Raw genomic sequence first — 14,748 nt, 5'->3', positions numbered from 1 at the left:
TTCCAGAATGCCAGATAGTATAATTTTGAAATACATGCTTATCCGAGGGGTCTTCATTGTGAAGGCCGATTCAGAGGGGAGATTTTTTTCATTTTTTTTTTTCTTCAAGATTTGAGACGTGATCCTCCTTGTGATCTCCTGGAGAGTGGACGATGTATTTTTGGTTTATCCTTATTGAGACTATGGCCTTTTGGGATTGTAGCTTGTGGTGGAATGGAGTGTGTATCTCCTATTTTACATTCCATCTTTAGGCGTTGTCTGCTGTGCCTTGTGCCCCTTTGAGGCCTTGAAGACCAAGTTCAAGTTCATCTGGTTTGGTGAATGACTTCAGATGAGAGTCAGCTTTGGGGCTCTGCTGTTCATTCTTAGACTGGCTTTTACCTGGATTTTGCCATCTGAGTATTCTTTTCATTTATTTGTTTTCTGTCGGCTCAATGATGCAGGCTAAAAGATAGCTTTTAGACTTCATTAGGCATTTTTAGTTGTTTATAGCAAATAGTGTGGTTAGAGTATATAGTTTACTATACCACCAGAAATAGAAGGCAGTAACTCTTTTCAAGTATATCAAACAATATTCTTACACTTAAAATCACCAATTCATTCTTTTTAGAGAACTGAACAAAAGAAAATGTGTCTAAACTATAAAGAGTCCAGTCAAATTGCCACGACTGAAAGGCTGATTGGATACTGATCAAGTAACTAAGAGAAACCGAAATATCTTCGGATGTTTAAAAAACACAAAGCAAAACAAAACCACACACCGGGTCATTTATCTCGTCGGGCGGAATGCTCCTTTGCCCGAGGCAGGGGGCTGGGGAAGATGACCTGTGAATGCCCCTTCAGTTCTGTCATTTTATGATATTTGTGAGGAAAAAAGCTAGACTTTCAGAACAGTTTTTCCCTGTGAGTTTGTGAAGTGATATTATGAAACTGGTCTAGTTTCTGTCTGTCAATTTCAACTTCCTGCAGTGAAATTTCCAGGTACTGAGTTTTACTCTGCAGGACACAAATTTCTTTTTCTTGTGATTTGTCCGTTTTATTAGGCCTTCCAAATCACATACAAAAATGTGTAAAGAATGGTTCCCTCCATCTGTGTCCGTAGGGATTCCCTTTGACTTCTCCGCGGATAAGATAGACTGAGCAGCAAAAATAACGAAATCAATTTTCCATTAATAGCTGATAGAGTAATGAATGTAAAGATGAAAGGAAGCGGAAATACTTTTAGTATTCAGAGAGATTTTGTCATTGTTGTAAGTCACCAGGGTCTTTTGTGAGATGACTGACATAGAAATATGCTCATCAGGGGTTATTCATTGATGTAGAATTTGATGTCTGGTGCCTTATTGGTTCCCCAAAGTTTACCACCATGTGACAGTGCCTGTCCCTTTCAGTTCTGCCTAATTAGGACATTCTATGGCCATTAATATCTCCTACGTCTCCGATACTGATGGTGGAAAGTAAATTGGCCTGCATGAAATCTTTAACTTATATTAAGTATATAATAATATAAATAAAAATAAAGCCAAAATATAATCTTATATTAAAGAGTTAAAAAAAGACACCTCAGAACACAGCTGTATGTTTTGCAAAGTATTTTCATATTTCCTTTTTCCACCTGGTTTGTCTAATACCCTCACGAGGCAGGAGGGCAGACATAATTGTGACCATTTTGAAGACCCTCCTGTATCCTTTTGCCTAGGGAAACTGCCTTTCCCCATTAGTAGGCTAAGTTCCACTTACCTCCCATTCCCCTCACCCACCACCAAGAAATTAAATTTAACAACAGTACAAAGAAAAAAAAAATCAAATACCCATGTCCCACCATCCTGAATTAACAACCATTAATATCTGGCTTTCTTTTTAAGGAATTAACACATTGTAGGTATGTTGACGTCTCTTAATGATTTCCCTTTGTCACTCTCCTTCTGAGAAGAAATCACTAATATGTCGATTCAACCAACCCCGCAATCACCTCCTCCAAGAAGGCTTCCCTGGTTGTTGGGTGCCTGCCCCTGAGCTCTGCCCCCACTGAGCCCTGCTGGCCTGCCAAGCATGGCTTATGTTGACTATCAGACCCTGTATTTGAGCCGTCTTGTCCCAGAGGACCATCGCTGGGTTCGTTTTTGTGTTCCTTATGCCTGCCATGGGGCCTGGCCTAGAGCTGGGGCCACTAAGTGTGCGTGTTAAAGAAATAAATGAGACGAGGGAATCCTAGACAGTTTAATTTGATTTGTCCAATTTCACCGTTTCCAATTTCTTCACTGTTATATTTTTACAAAGAGATATCGGCTTTGTCCTGGGGAGCAGTAAAGTGCTTCATTTAATCGGCACCTACTGAATGCCTGCTGGGGTCAATGGATGAGTGCGCTCCCACCCTCAGGGGCCCTGCATCCCCACAGAGCCCAGGCCTCTTCTTCCCAAGCTGCTGGTTAGCCGAAGCAGGTAGGCGAGCATGGTAATAGTCTTGATGACGTCTGCAGCAGGCTCTTTTTTTTTTTTTTTTTTTAAGATTCTTGACTCTGTAGTAAAACACTATTACAGGTAACTTTTTATATTTTTATCTTTATTTTTTGTGGTAGCTATATATTATTTTATAAGAAAAAAAGTTCAAAAGAATTAGTTAAAAAGAAAAGATAATGCTAACTCGTACCTTACTTTGGGGAAAGGGAAAGGCTAAACTGTGGACCTGTGCGTTCCGTGAATCAAACTCCCGGGTCAGTTTGGCATTTTCTGTTTGTTTTCTGGAGTTTACCCATTTTGGGGGAAGAATCACTCTGGGCCTATTCAGTGATTTCACTTGCTCATCTCCTAAGATTTCTGAACATGGGGTGAACAATGTTATACCACGGATGACTCTGTATCTTTACGGGATCCAGTGGCCTTGAATTCTTTTCAGATGTGGAGTCCATTACAGGGAAGTTTGATGAGGGTTGGGGTGCACACAGTAGGACCTCATGCTGCCTGGTGACAGCACGTGATGGGTGGTTCCACGTGGCTGCTGTGGTGTTCCGGGCTAGCCTGGGGGTGGAGTCTGACTGCTCTCCTCGTCTGTAAAACCATTCGACCCACACTTCTCACTTCTGGTTATTTATTTTACTTACAAACGATGTCTAAGTATCACTGTCCTAATGTGTTTTATTTGTTGTAAAACATATACAAAAATAGGGCACCTGGGTGGCTCAGTCGGTTAAGCGGCCGACTTCAGCTCAGGTCATGATCTCACGGTCCGTGGGTTCGAGCCCCGCGTCGGGCTCTGGGCTGACTGCTCCGAGCCTGGAGCCCGCTTCGGATTCTGTGTCTCCTTCTCTCTCTGCCCCTCCCCCACTCGTGCTCTGGCTCTCTCTCTGTCTCTCAAAAATAAATATTGAAAAAAAATAACAAAAATACAAAAATAAAGTTACCATAGGATGAGGGAACAAGATATATAGAATGTAAAATTTTCTTCCACATTCTACTGGATTAACGTAGTCCCCACCTTGTGGGGGACGCCAAGTAGAGGATATTGAAAGACCTGAAAAGGATGTCAGAGCAACTTCTATGTGGGAGAAGAAACAGGTGTTAGCCCCAATGGAATTTTCCGGGCAGGTATAGACAGCTGCTGCTCTAGACAGAGGAGAAAATGCATGCTATTTGCCAGCCTCCAATATTTTGGGTTACCATGTCGGTTGGTAGCAAACAGTATCGGAGAGAGGGGAAATGAGGAGACACCTAAATTATGATAAAAGGGAAGTAAGAGTCTCCCTAATTAATTGTGTCCATCTGTAGAGATCGCAGGGAAGGAAATGAAAGGCGGTAGCAGCCAGCAAGGCAAAAATCTTGCAAATTCTTCAAATGTGAATAAGATTCTGTGATAAACCCTCACTTTCTGGTAAGCATTTTAATGGATCCTTTAATTAGCTTTTCTGGAAAGTTCACTGATGATGTGCTGGAATAATGATCCCCTGTGCTCTAAAGTGTCTAGTCATTAGCTCACAAGGTGACTGAACATACTAATGCATTTGCCTTTTAGACAGTTTAAGCCTATGTTCCTAATAAGGGCCTTGCTTTGTTTTGAGTCAGCCACGGAAAGGAGTGTATGGGCTGGGCTGTCTCCCAAACGGTAATGACAGTGAGCCAGACCCAACTTTCTCCCAGTCCCCGTGTAACTGTAGCTCCTGCAAGGAGATCCTTGGGGCAGATCTTTCTGGAACTGTTCGCGCGCTGCCTGCCACCTCTGTGGAGAAGTTTTGGCTCAGCATCGACAGGCACCCTGAGATTTGGAATCCATTCTAGAGGAGGGAACCGGTTGTGTCTTGTCACCCACATCGGTAGCATCTTTCGGAGGACGCGCACCCCCCCCCCCCCCCCATCGATGTGTATTTATTTTTCCTTCCAAATGGTGCGTTATGATTCCATTTTATTTCCTGGGCATGCTTTCCACCCTTTCCAGGTGCAGGTCGGTCCAGTGAGTGGTAGGTTAAGCAAGGCGTGTGGGTGGAGACTGGGACGTTGCCTCTGCTCACAGCTGAGCCAGGGACGTGGCCCCACACCAAGCCAATAGCAAACTGGGCTCGGGATCCGATGTGATGCTCCCAGTCGGGTTTGGTTCCAGCATACTGGTACATGCTAGCCTACACAGTCTTTTGCATTGCATAACTTCTCGTGCCCCTGGCTGAGAAAAGCTAAACTGCAGATAATGTATTCAGCATAAATTATTGCTAACCTTAGCTGGAATAGCACAGGCTTTTGGTTCTCTTCAGATGTGGAGCCAATGGGGAATTGTCTGGCTGCAACGTTTCCCTCCACATCTTACGGTTCCATCAAATTCCAAATCTTGGGGACATCTGGTATTCCTCAAAGACATTAAATCTATAGAACTGGGGCCTGAATCATACGCTAGGAAGTGTAATTCACAGTTTGTTTTGTGAGTGTGAGCTATCAGTAACATTTTAAAAGTCTAATTACATTTTTCATTTAATAATTCATTCTTGTATAATTCGCGACGTAAGCTATGCAACACGCTTATGTTACAAGACGCGGACGTTTTCCTTAAGTGTTTTTACACCGACGTCTATGAGACGGAGCAAAACACCAAATGCATATTGTTACAAATTTAACGTTCTGGCGACACAAGTCTTGTTATTTGGTCTGGCCCACCCGCTAGGCGGCATTGGTCAGGTGTATTCCGAGTGGTAATAAAATCTCCCACCTGCCCAAACTATATATTCTTCACCAGGCTGTTTCGGAGAAATCTTCCCACCTTATTTGCTTTTAAGTTCCCTATGGATAGATTTTTACCCCCAAAGTATGGTTGCTCAAGTCAGCAAGCAACCTTATCAGGGGATTTTGCACCAACCAGTTGAAATGTGTGTGTTTTGTCCTACAAAAACCAAGGCTCCCATGGCTCCACATTATACTCGGTGAGAACAGATGCCAGAAGGCAAGTATTGCCCACCAGTCATACCGTGGAGTTGGCGAATGTTGATCATGATCATGTGGAAAAAAATTATCTAGTTTTTAAATTGAAAATGTAATACTCCAAAGCGATAAAAAATAATTCAAGCAGTGCAAAAGGGTATACAGCGAAAATAGATTCCCTTCCCACCAGATCCCAATCTCTAATTCTGTTTCCCATGGGCAACCACTCTTCCCACGTTCTTACGAATCTTTTCTGAAATAGTCTGTGCATCGACAAGGTTTATACATATGCCTCTCCTTATTTTAACAATACCCACAGGGTGTCCTACCTGTAGTAGTTAGCATCTTATTCATTCCACTTACCGGTTTATCTTGGTGAGGTTCCAAATCATCCGTACGATTATTTTCATGGCTGCATAGTAATCTACTCTTAGGAAGCACCATACTTTATTTTAACCCATCCCTACGGCTGGACATTTGGCCAGTATTAAAAATAGTGGATACAGGTGTGGATATCGATCTAGAGCATAAATGACTTGAAGCAGATTTGTATTATCAGAAGGGATCTACACTTTACTTTTCAGAGACATTGAAAAATTGTCTCCCCCAAAAGATCACACGGTGTGAGATTGTAAGAAAAGTAGACTCTTGTCACTGGAGGAGGATACGTGCAGAAACTCGTGCGTCCCCAGGTCTCAGAATAACAACAGCTGAGTGAGGAGGCTGGGGTGAGCAGGGCTCACTCATTGGTTGCCTGGCTCTACCCCTCATGTCGGTCTTGTGGCAGATGTGATTTAAAGTCCTATAAAATGCTTCCCACATATTGTCTTCTCAAATCCTCAAGGCACACCTATGAAGCAGATATTATTATCTCATTATAAATCACTACACGACACTGATATTGGGGATCAATCAAAAAGAAAAGAAAATGTGATTGTTCAACGTGTGCTTGCCAAGAGTGTCTTTGTAATTGAAATAGTGCACACTGCTTACAAAGACTATTCTAGGATCTCTGTGAAGCGTAAGTAAATTCCATCATTATGTGTCTCTGTAATACTTGAAATGAAAGGATTAAAAGAGGCACACTTGTCTTTTAGTGCTATTTGAGGATGTGATAGACACAAGAGTGTTTAAGTTGAAGCCACTTAGGTTACATTTCGGGCTCAATACAAATTTGTGACCTATTCAATTTCCCTTTATTTAAAGATAGCAGAGCGTATTCGAACAAGAAGAACAAAATGCACGATTAATTCCAAAGTCTGTACAAAAAGACTCTATCCAGCGGGGCTTCCTATTTACTTATTTTGTGAGTTATTAGGAACAATTCATATCAAATTAGAATAACTGAATATCGAAAAGTCTAAAATGCACTGCGTAACAACGAATGTATGAAAACTCCTGCCGTGCGTGGATGTGTACTGTGTATCATGAGGATGAGAGGTCAGGAAATGCTTAATGGAAATATCACGTAACCTTTGAAATCCTCCCGGGGACCCCCAAAATCACACAACGCCTTCATTGCCACAAAAGGCACCTATTAATTTGCTTGCTTATTATCTGAGACACGTAAGTCACGGGCCTTGTGTACTCGTTCCTGCTTTATCTCTATGTGGGTTCTCATCCTGGACCACAGGCATGTGGATTGCTTACCCCACGCACCCTGGCTGGTCCATGACTGTCTGGCTGCCATTGTAGAGGTGACGCTGTATTATTTCCTGGTCGGGGGGGATGCATTTGAGAACCAGAACATGTGGATTTGAATCTTGGCCAGTCACTATCTGTGTCTCTGGGCTTCAGTTGCCTCTTCTGTAAAATGGGATCTTGGCATAAACAATCTCACAGGGTTTTGGCAAATGTTAAATGAATTCATTATGTAGAGCTCTCAGAGCTCAGGCCCATCACTTAAAACAGGTTGTTTAAAAAGCCAGCTGTTGTTATTATTTTATGCCATCCCTTTTATGTTCAAAGCACTGTATTCAGTACTGTGAGGTAAACAAAAATTTAAGAATGGGAACATCCTTGTCATCTGTTTGCTCATTATGTAATGATGAGAACAAACCACACGTTATGAGGGAATAAGGAAAGGACTTAACCTAAATAATAAAAGACTTGAAGTTTTCACCATGGGGAAAAAGGCATCCAAATAGAAGCTAACTGCCTGGGTGCATGTAACTCACACATTTAGCTAGTCGTTACTGGCTACCTGTGATTATGTGCTAGGTAACGCATTAAGTACGGTGATACTCGTTAAAAAAAAAAAAAGTAGGTCCCTGCCTACATGGGGCTTATCATTGAGACGACCAAACTGAGTGATGTGTTTGTGCCTCCGTCAAGAAAGGAGGTCCAAGAGGAAGAGGTGCATACCATATTTGGCTTTGTGCGTTATTGTATATGGCTGTGATATAATGGTTGATTTATAAAAAGTGAAATAAGGATCACAGTTTGTCATAGAGCAAGCCGATAGCAGTGGAGCCTGTTAATTGTCAGGAATAATTTCAAGTGAAATGGAAGAGACTGAAATTTTCATGTATTTTTTAAAACGGAAAAGAATATTGAAAACAATCTTAACCTAATTTTATTTTTTATTTATTTATTTTTTATTTTTATTTTTTTATTTTTTTATTATTTTTTGTTTTTTTCAATATATGAAATTTCTTGTCAAATTGGTTTCCATACAACACCCAGGGCTCATCCCAACAGGTGCCCTCCTCAATGCCCATCCCCCACCCTCCCCCCATCAACCCTCAGTTTGTTCTCAGTTTTGAAGAGTCTCTTATGCTTTGGCTCTCTCCAACCTAGACTAATTTTATATGTCAATAGCTCAAGTCACATTTGGAATGATTTCTTTTAGGGTGTGCTTGTGGTTTTCTTTTTCCACTTACATCATTTGTTCAACAAACACTATGGAGTCTCTCCTGTCACAGGTAGAACAGGTAACAGGAAACAGCATTGACGTAGATAGCATCTTTGTTCTTTTTTAATTTTTATTTGTTTATATTTATTTTTTTATTTATTTTTTGAGAGACAGGGACAGAGCATGAGCTGGGGGTGGGGGTGGGGGACAGAGAGAGAGGGGGAGTCACAGATTCCAAAGCAGTCTCAGGCTCCGAGCTGCCAGCACAGAGCCCGATGTGGGGCTCGAACTCATGAACCACAGGATCATGACCTGAGCTGAAGTCGGATGCTTAACCGACTGAGCCACCCAGGCGCCCCGATAGAATCTTTGTTCTTACCGGGTTTATGTGTTACTGAACCAAGTTAACATAACACTAAATAATGAAATAAATAAAGAAACCACCACACACAGTGTGCTCAGAGCTTAGGTATTCTACCTAAATGAACCAGTTGGATTCTCAGAGGTAAGTGTGGAGATGATGGGATAACCAGTGCATGGTGTAAAGAGTAGGAAAGATCTGCGGCTCATGGGGGCAGCGGGTATGATGACGGTTAAGATGAAGGGTCAGCTCTAACCAGCGGTTTGTACGGGAGTAGGTACAACACCATGGTCAAGGTGAGGAAGGGAGGCTTTCTTCCCCTCCAGATTGTGCCATCCACTTTGGAGTATAGAATGGCGAGAGAGAGAGAGAGAGAGAGAGAGAGAGAGAGAGAAAGAGAGAGAGAGAAATGAAAACTGAGGCCATCGTGGTGGGTGTGCTGGCTGGTTGTGTGGTTGTTCAATTATTGCTCTCAGCTCCAGACCCACCCTTTGTGCTTTGCTTGTAAGTGGGGTATAGAATGGGCACGAGGAAGGACCATCAGGCTTTGCTGTCGGCTTCCCAATTTGCTGCTGCTCCTTTGACTTTCCCACCCAAAGGCATTTGAGTCCAGGACCAACATTCTAGCCCACAGAGCATTTCTAAGGGTGGCTGCAGCTTCTTGCCGCCTTGAGAAGAACTAGAAGTCAAGTTAGTCTGAGATATTTGCTCCGGGGAGGAACTGTTAGTCCTAGAAGGACTCAGAACTGGCTGGAATCAACCATTTGCCCTCGATTCAGGGCCACGTGTGGGCTGCTGGAATGTGAGCAGTCTCCACGCCTGCCTGTCTTGTGGTTAGGGAATGGGAAGTGTTTTCATATTTCGGATTTTATTTTAATTGTGGCTCAGCGACAGAAGGCCCGGGAGGGCTTTTGACCACCATGGGTAGAGATCGAGGAGCACAAAGCCAGAAGGAAACCCTTTTGTGAAACACTGGAAAACTATTCCCCAGCGGGATCCAATGGCAGAGTGATCTGGAAGAAACTTATTTAGAGTTCTTTCCGATTATCCGCTTTTCTAGGCAGGGAAACATTTGTCTTCTTGTTCAGTGAGTGCCCACCCAATGAATATATCATTAACTAAGAAGCCCAATGCACATCGAATATGATGCTGACGTTTTATGTCTAGAGCTAATGGCAATCTTAATATGACAACCCTCTGTGGCATCCAGGGGTACCCCGCACAGCAGCACCCTCAAGATTTCGCAAACAAGCAGCAGAGGTCTCTGAAAATTTGCAGTTATAATCAAGAGTTTATGGTTGCTTGCATTTGAAACAAAAATGTTTTCGGGCTGCGGGGATTAGCTTGGGCGTGCCAGTGACCTATTTTGTAACGCCGAGCTTACATCCAAGACCCTCCCAGGAATCGTGAGTCATGTGAGTGGAGCAGGAGACTAAAAACATGAAACAATTCCAGAAACAATTTCAAGTTTCAGATAAATTATAACGTAATTTGGTGTGTCTTTGAAGATGAAAGTTGTCGAAGGTTTTTATTGCGGCCCGTTGCGCTTTTTAAAGTCGTTAGAAACGAAGCAAAGATTCTAGCTTTTTTTGGCTGATAATAATAGACCGCTCATAAAAGTGCCGGCAGAGAGGGGGTCAGCAGGTGCAGAGGTGCAGGCAGATAGAGGTGTGGAGTCCAGGCACGTGGCAGGACTTCTTGGGCTGGGAGTTCTTGTTCCTCCTCACCCGATGGGGCTGTATTTGTGTTCATTCCAAGAATTTCTGAGAAGTAAAGATCCAACGTTCACAACGCATGAAGCCCACGTATCTACACAGAGTGAGTAAATAAAGATGCCTAAACTGCTCTCAAGTAAATCCTGAGGGATATTTTGGCTCAGTACTTTTTTTTTTGAGTAAATGGGAGAGATAATAAAGTGATTTCCAGGAGAGACACACAGAGAAATTTCCAAGGGAGGGCGGGGGATGAGGCCAGGAGTCCCGGACTTCTCCACCTCAGGTCTGGGAGAGATGGCCCTAGTTCTTAGAGCAAGTCTTCTGTTGAAATGCCTGTCTCTAAGGCATGTATTTGTTCTTCTGGGTTAGACGCATAGGGGAATAAAATCACCCGAATGCAAAGCTCATATTTGCTCAAATAAGATTTTTTTTTGCCACAAGGTAACTGAGCCGTGCGGTACCAAGAGACAGCAGGTGGAGACGAAACTTGCCATGTAGCTCATTGTACTAAGCTGCGGAGGAACCCTGCACGCACAACACGCACCTCATCGGCTCCTGGGCCCCAGGTCACCTGCGCGCACCGTCCCGGGAGTGTGTACCACGCTCTTCCCCTGCGTGTGCATGTTTTGGTGATCAGATTATTTAATACAATGATCTGGTTATAAAAGTTCAAGTAGTGAGCATAAAGGGAGGGTCTTAGGTATCGAGGGGAAACTGAAAATAACAAAATGCTTTAAAAGATACGAGAAGGGGAGAGGAGGTAGGAGGGCCAAAGGAGTCCTCGTTAGAGACAGTGCTGGAGGGAGAAAGAGAGAGAAAGGAAAGCTGAGGCCATCGTGGTGGGTGTGCTGGCTGGTTGTGTGGTTGTTAAACTATTGCTCTCAGCTCCAGACCCACCCTTTGTGCTTTGCTTGTAGAGCAAACTACGTTTTCACTTTGCCCTTTGGTGACTGCTCCTCATTAGGCCCACACCAATCGAAGGTGCTAGAGAAAGATTTAAAGTCGGAAGAACGGCAGTTGGTTCCAGTCTCCGGTCATGTTGCTGTCCTGGCACCTGGCCCGTTTTACCAGTTCAGAGGTACCAGTTCCTCCTGATCAGAGAGCTGAGTTCCAGCTCTGGGGAGGAGGGGGCCCCTTCTCTAAGTTCCCGAGGCATCACCACCAGCCAGGCATCCCTCCTTCCTCTAGGACGGACAACCATCTGGTCTCCCTGGGACTCTCTTGGTTTTAGCATGAAAAATCGGTGTCCCAGAGCAACTGGGATGGTTGGTCACCCTACTTCTCCTCGGAGGTCTGGTCCCACCAAGTGACGCTCCCACTTCATTTCTTTTTCCATCTCAGAAGATGCTTCCAGAAGTTGCCTGAGACTTCCCCCTTTGGCTTTTTAGTCATCCATCACCTGCTTCACCAATCCCTTGTATTAAATTCTCACTCTTAAAATAACTTGTGTGGTAGTTATCAGCTACTTTAAAGGTGTTTTAGAAGCACCTTCAGGGGACCGAAGATCATGGCTTAATGCCAAACCACAAATACAAATACAACAAACTAGCGCTTTGTGTCACAAAAAGAGGGAATGGGCCCAAACCCAAAAGCTGGATTTCTAATTTAAGTCAGCGTAGAAGTAAGAAGTACGGAACGTCGAGCCATGGCTATCCACCGTGGGTGTCGCAACATTTCGTCTTAAAAATTAGGATGGCCTTCTTCCAGCCCTTCCTCGTAATTCAGAAGCCAGACTAGCTCACCTACCTCCTTCCACTAAACGAAATTTATGCAATTTGTCAAGGAAATGTGTCAAATAATGCGTTATTTTAAAACATGTATTAAGAATCCAAGATGTTTACAACTCTGGTAGCATTTTAATTGTGCTATCGCTTCTCTTTCTTCTTTGTCTGCTTTGTCTGGTGCATCACTGAGGAGACATAAAGGGTCTGAGCGCCTGGCCCAGTCCTATTATCCCATAACCCTGTATCGTTTGGGGGGTTCCCAAGAAGAAGACCCTGAGGCCAGAATTCAAGTGCAAGTAGTTTAACTGAAAGGTGAAGGAAATGCTGGAAAGGAGGCAGGGAAGAGAAGCCAGCTGACGAAGGTGTCTGGAGACAATTACAACTGTGGGCCACAGGCACATAGACCCCTTGGGGAAACGCAAGGAGCCCGTGTAAGACACGCTCTGAGTTATCCCACCTGAGGGGTAAGGGAGCTGGAGCCTTTACACCCCAACTGCTGTTGGACGTTGGTCAGAGCTGCTCCGGAGAGGCATTAATTCCCCAGCATCCCTAGTCCTCTATGTGGGCAGGCAGAGAAGACTCTAGAGGCCAGACAGACCCGCGGCCAAAGGAACACAGTCGCGGGGCTTGTTGTGGGAAGTCTGGCCCACATGCAACCAAGGGATGAGCGTGAGGGGCTATGGTTGAGGCTCTTGGCAGCGTCTGCTGTCGTTAGTATTTTTATTGCATGAAATCCCATAACGTGAAGAGATTTAGGAGCACATGTTCATTGTTATAGGAGAAATCCTGTAATTTGATTTGTCAACCCATAATCAATTCCTAGGGCTTGGGAACCTCTAATTCTTGTGTTGAGGGGCTCATTTCTAGCAGATGCTAGATCCCTCGGGGGCACATTTAGAATCAGGGGCAGTGTTGCATGTGGGATCTTGGCTTTCCCAAATTTATCTGGCGAAATTTCCAAATGCTAAATGATGGAAGATTTTAAAGGGGTGCAAGAGTTCTAAGAAATTTTAAACAATAGGGCAACTCCTTTCCTTTGTTCAGATGGGAAGATCGAGGAGAGAGAGAGGGGAGTGGAGAAAATGGAGAAATCGGACACGGGAGAGGATCAAGGGTGGCAACCCGGATAAAAATAGAGTGGGCAGAGTGGAGCGGATACGAAGGTGGCCTAGGAATCAAGAAAGACAAGTAAAGGGGGAAGACGGATGACTCGTGTTTTCACTAAATATTAAATCATAACTGGTTCACACAAATGAAAGAGACGCCAAGCCTACCTTCTGTCTTTCGGGAAGGTGTGGTAAATTTTGCATGCTAATTTACAGTCAGGAACAGGTGCCAGTGGGCATGAGGACAGTAGTCCCTGAAATCCGTGGATCGTCGTCTGTTGCACCCAAATTCCCATGCCAGGTTTTGTGGTCTCAGGCCACACGACGTAAAATATATTTTGGTGGAATCTCTGAAATTGTAGTGTCAGTTTGCATAGGTCCCCAAAGCAGTACCCACGCCACCTTGCTTCTCCCCTCGGGGTGTCGTAAGAATACAACTTTCAGTAAGATCCAGCTGTTGTCTGCTTGCAGCCTGAATTCAAGTGGCGTGGGGAACCCTTTCAGTCCCGTGTCCCTGCTTGTGCTCCAGAAACGTAACAAGGAGAGAACCAGGCAGCCAGTGTTTTCTCCGGAGAGGATTTGGAACCATCAGTAGTTGATGGCGTTTGTTATGGTTTTTCATACCCTCCGAATCAGATAAAAGTATCACATCGTCTGTCCTCTTTGCCAAACCTGGGAGAAACTATTCGGGGGGAACGTCTTGATGGGGACATTTACTACTGAGCAGTAATGGTAGCCATGAACTTTTCATAACGGAGTGAAAAAAAAATCCTTTCCTTTCTTACTTGCAGACATCACCTAGGCGGTGCGATTTGACTTGTTTGTTTTTATTTATTACCTAGAGGTTCCCTGTGACAAATGCCGGGCCTTCAGGTTTAAGCAGACTTGATTTAACAACATCTCCAGATAAAATTCAAAACAGCTATAGAAGAAAATGAATTGACTTTACAGCCTGCTAGGATGTCGACAATGGCTCAGGACGTACACAACTCAGAAAAAAAAAGGAGGGGGGGACTGCGGAAGGAATCCCCTTTTCAGAGACTGAGCACGTTGGTTTGGAGTAGGTTATAAGTAAAATGGAATGACGTCCACGTTAAGCTTCCATCGGTGATGATCAGGTGCTGGAATGCTTGCGCCTGGGCTCATCTGAGCATTACTAATTCAGGACAGTTCTGTTTGTATGGAATTATTTGCATTTATGTTTTGCCCGAGTTAAGAAAGGGTACCCTCAGGTCTTGCTCAGAGCGTGGGGGATTAAACACGCAGCTCTCATTAACAAGCCTGCGAAATGTGCAAGCCTGCTCCACTCCCTAAATGCTTTGCAGGAAGTGTTCCTTCTGCCAGCGTGCGGTCTACAGCAGCACCTTCCAGATTGGAAAGCTTAGCAGAGTGGTATAGCACTGAGGAACAAGCCACCATACGGGAGGTCTGTCACCCAAAAGGTGGCTTGGGAGCCAGACGTTTTCGTGGGACCAAGCCAAACAAGGAAGTTCGGGCAGGTGAGAGCTGACCAGCGCCGTGCCTAAGTTCACCAGTTGGACTTTGCTCGAAGGGACCCTCTCACGGCTGACAGAGGGCCTCGGAACTCTTG

At 44.2% G+C, this 14,748-nt stretch overlaps 1 long non-coding RNA gene across 1 annotated transcript in view; it reads left to right on the top strand.

Annotated features, from left to right (window-relative positions):
• The window catches only part of LOC131515090 (uncharacterized), a 74,316-nt gene extending 62,134 nt beyond the window's left edge, over positions 1-12,182 (top strand). Inside the window, exons 2-4 of the long non-coding RNA XR_009263430.1 lie at positions 6,604-6,703; positions 10,371-10,430; positions 10,769-12,182. This is a non-coding gene — a long non-coding RNA (uncharacterized LOC131515090). The remainder of the gene's footprint in view (positions 1-6,603; positions 6,704-10,370; positions 10,431-10,768) is intronic.
• The last annotated feature ends 2,566 nt before the right edge of the window (positions 12,183-14,748 follow it).

Source organism: Neofelis nebulosa, chromosome 6 (genome assembly GCF_028018385.1).
Source record: "Neofelis nebulosa isolate mNeoNeb1 chromosome 6, mNeoNeb1.pri, whole genome shotgun sequence".
In the NCBI taxonomy this organism is placed as follows: Eukaryota; Metazoa; Chordata; class Mammalia; order Carnivora; family Felidae; genus Neofelis; species Neofelis nebulosa.
The sequence above is the reverse complement of the archived record's forward strand: the minus strand, read 5'-3'. Positions and strand labels throughout refer to the sequence as shown.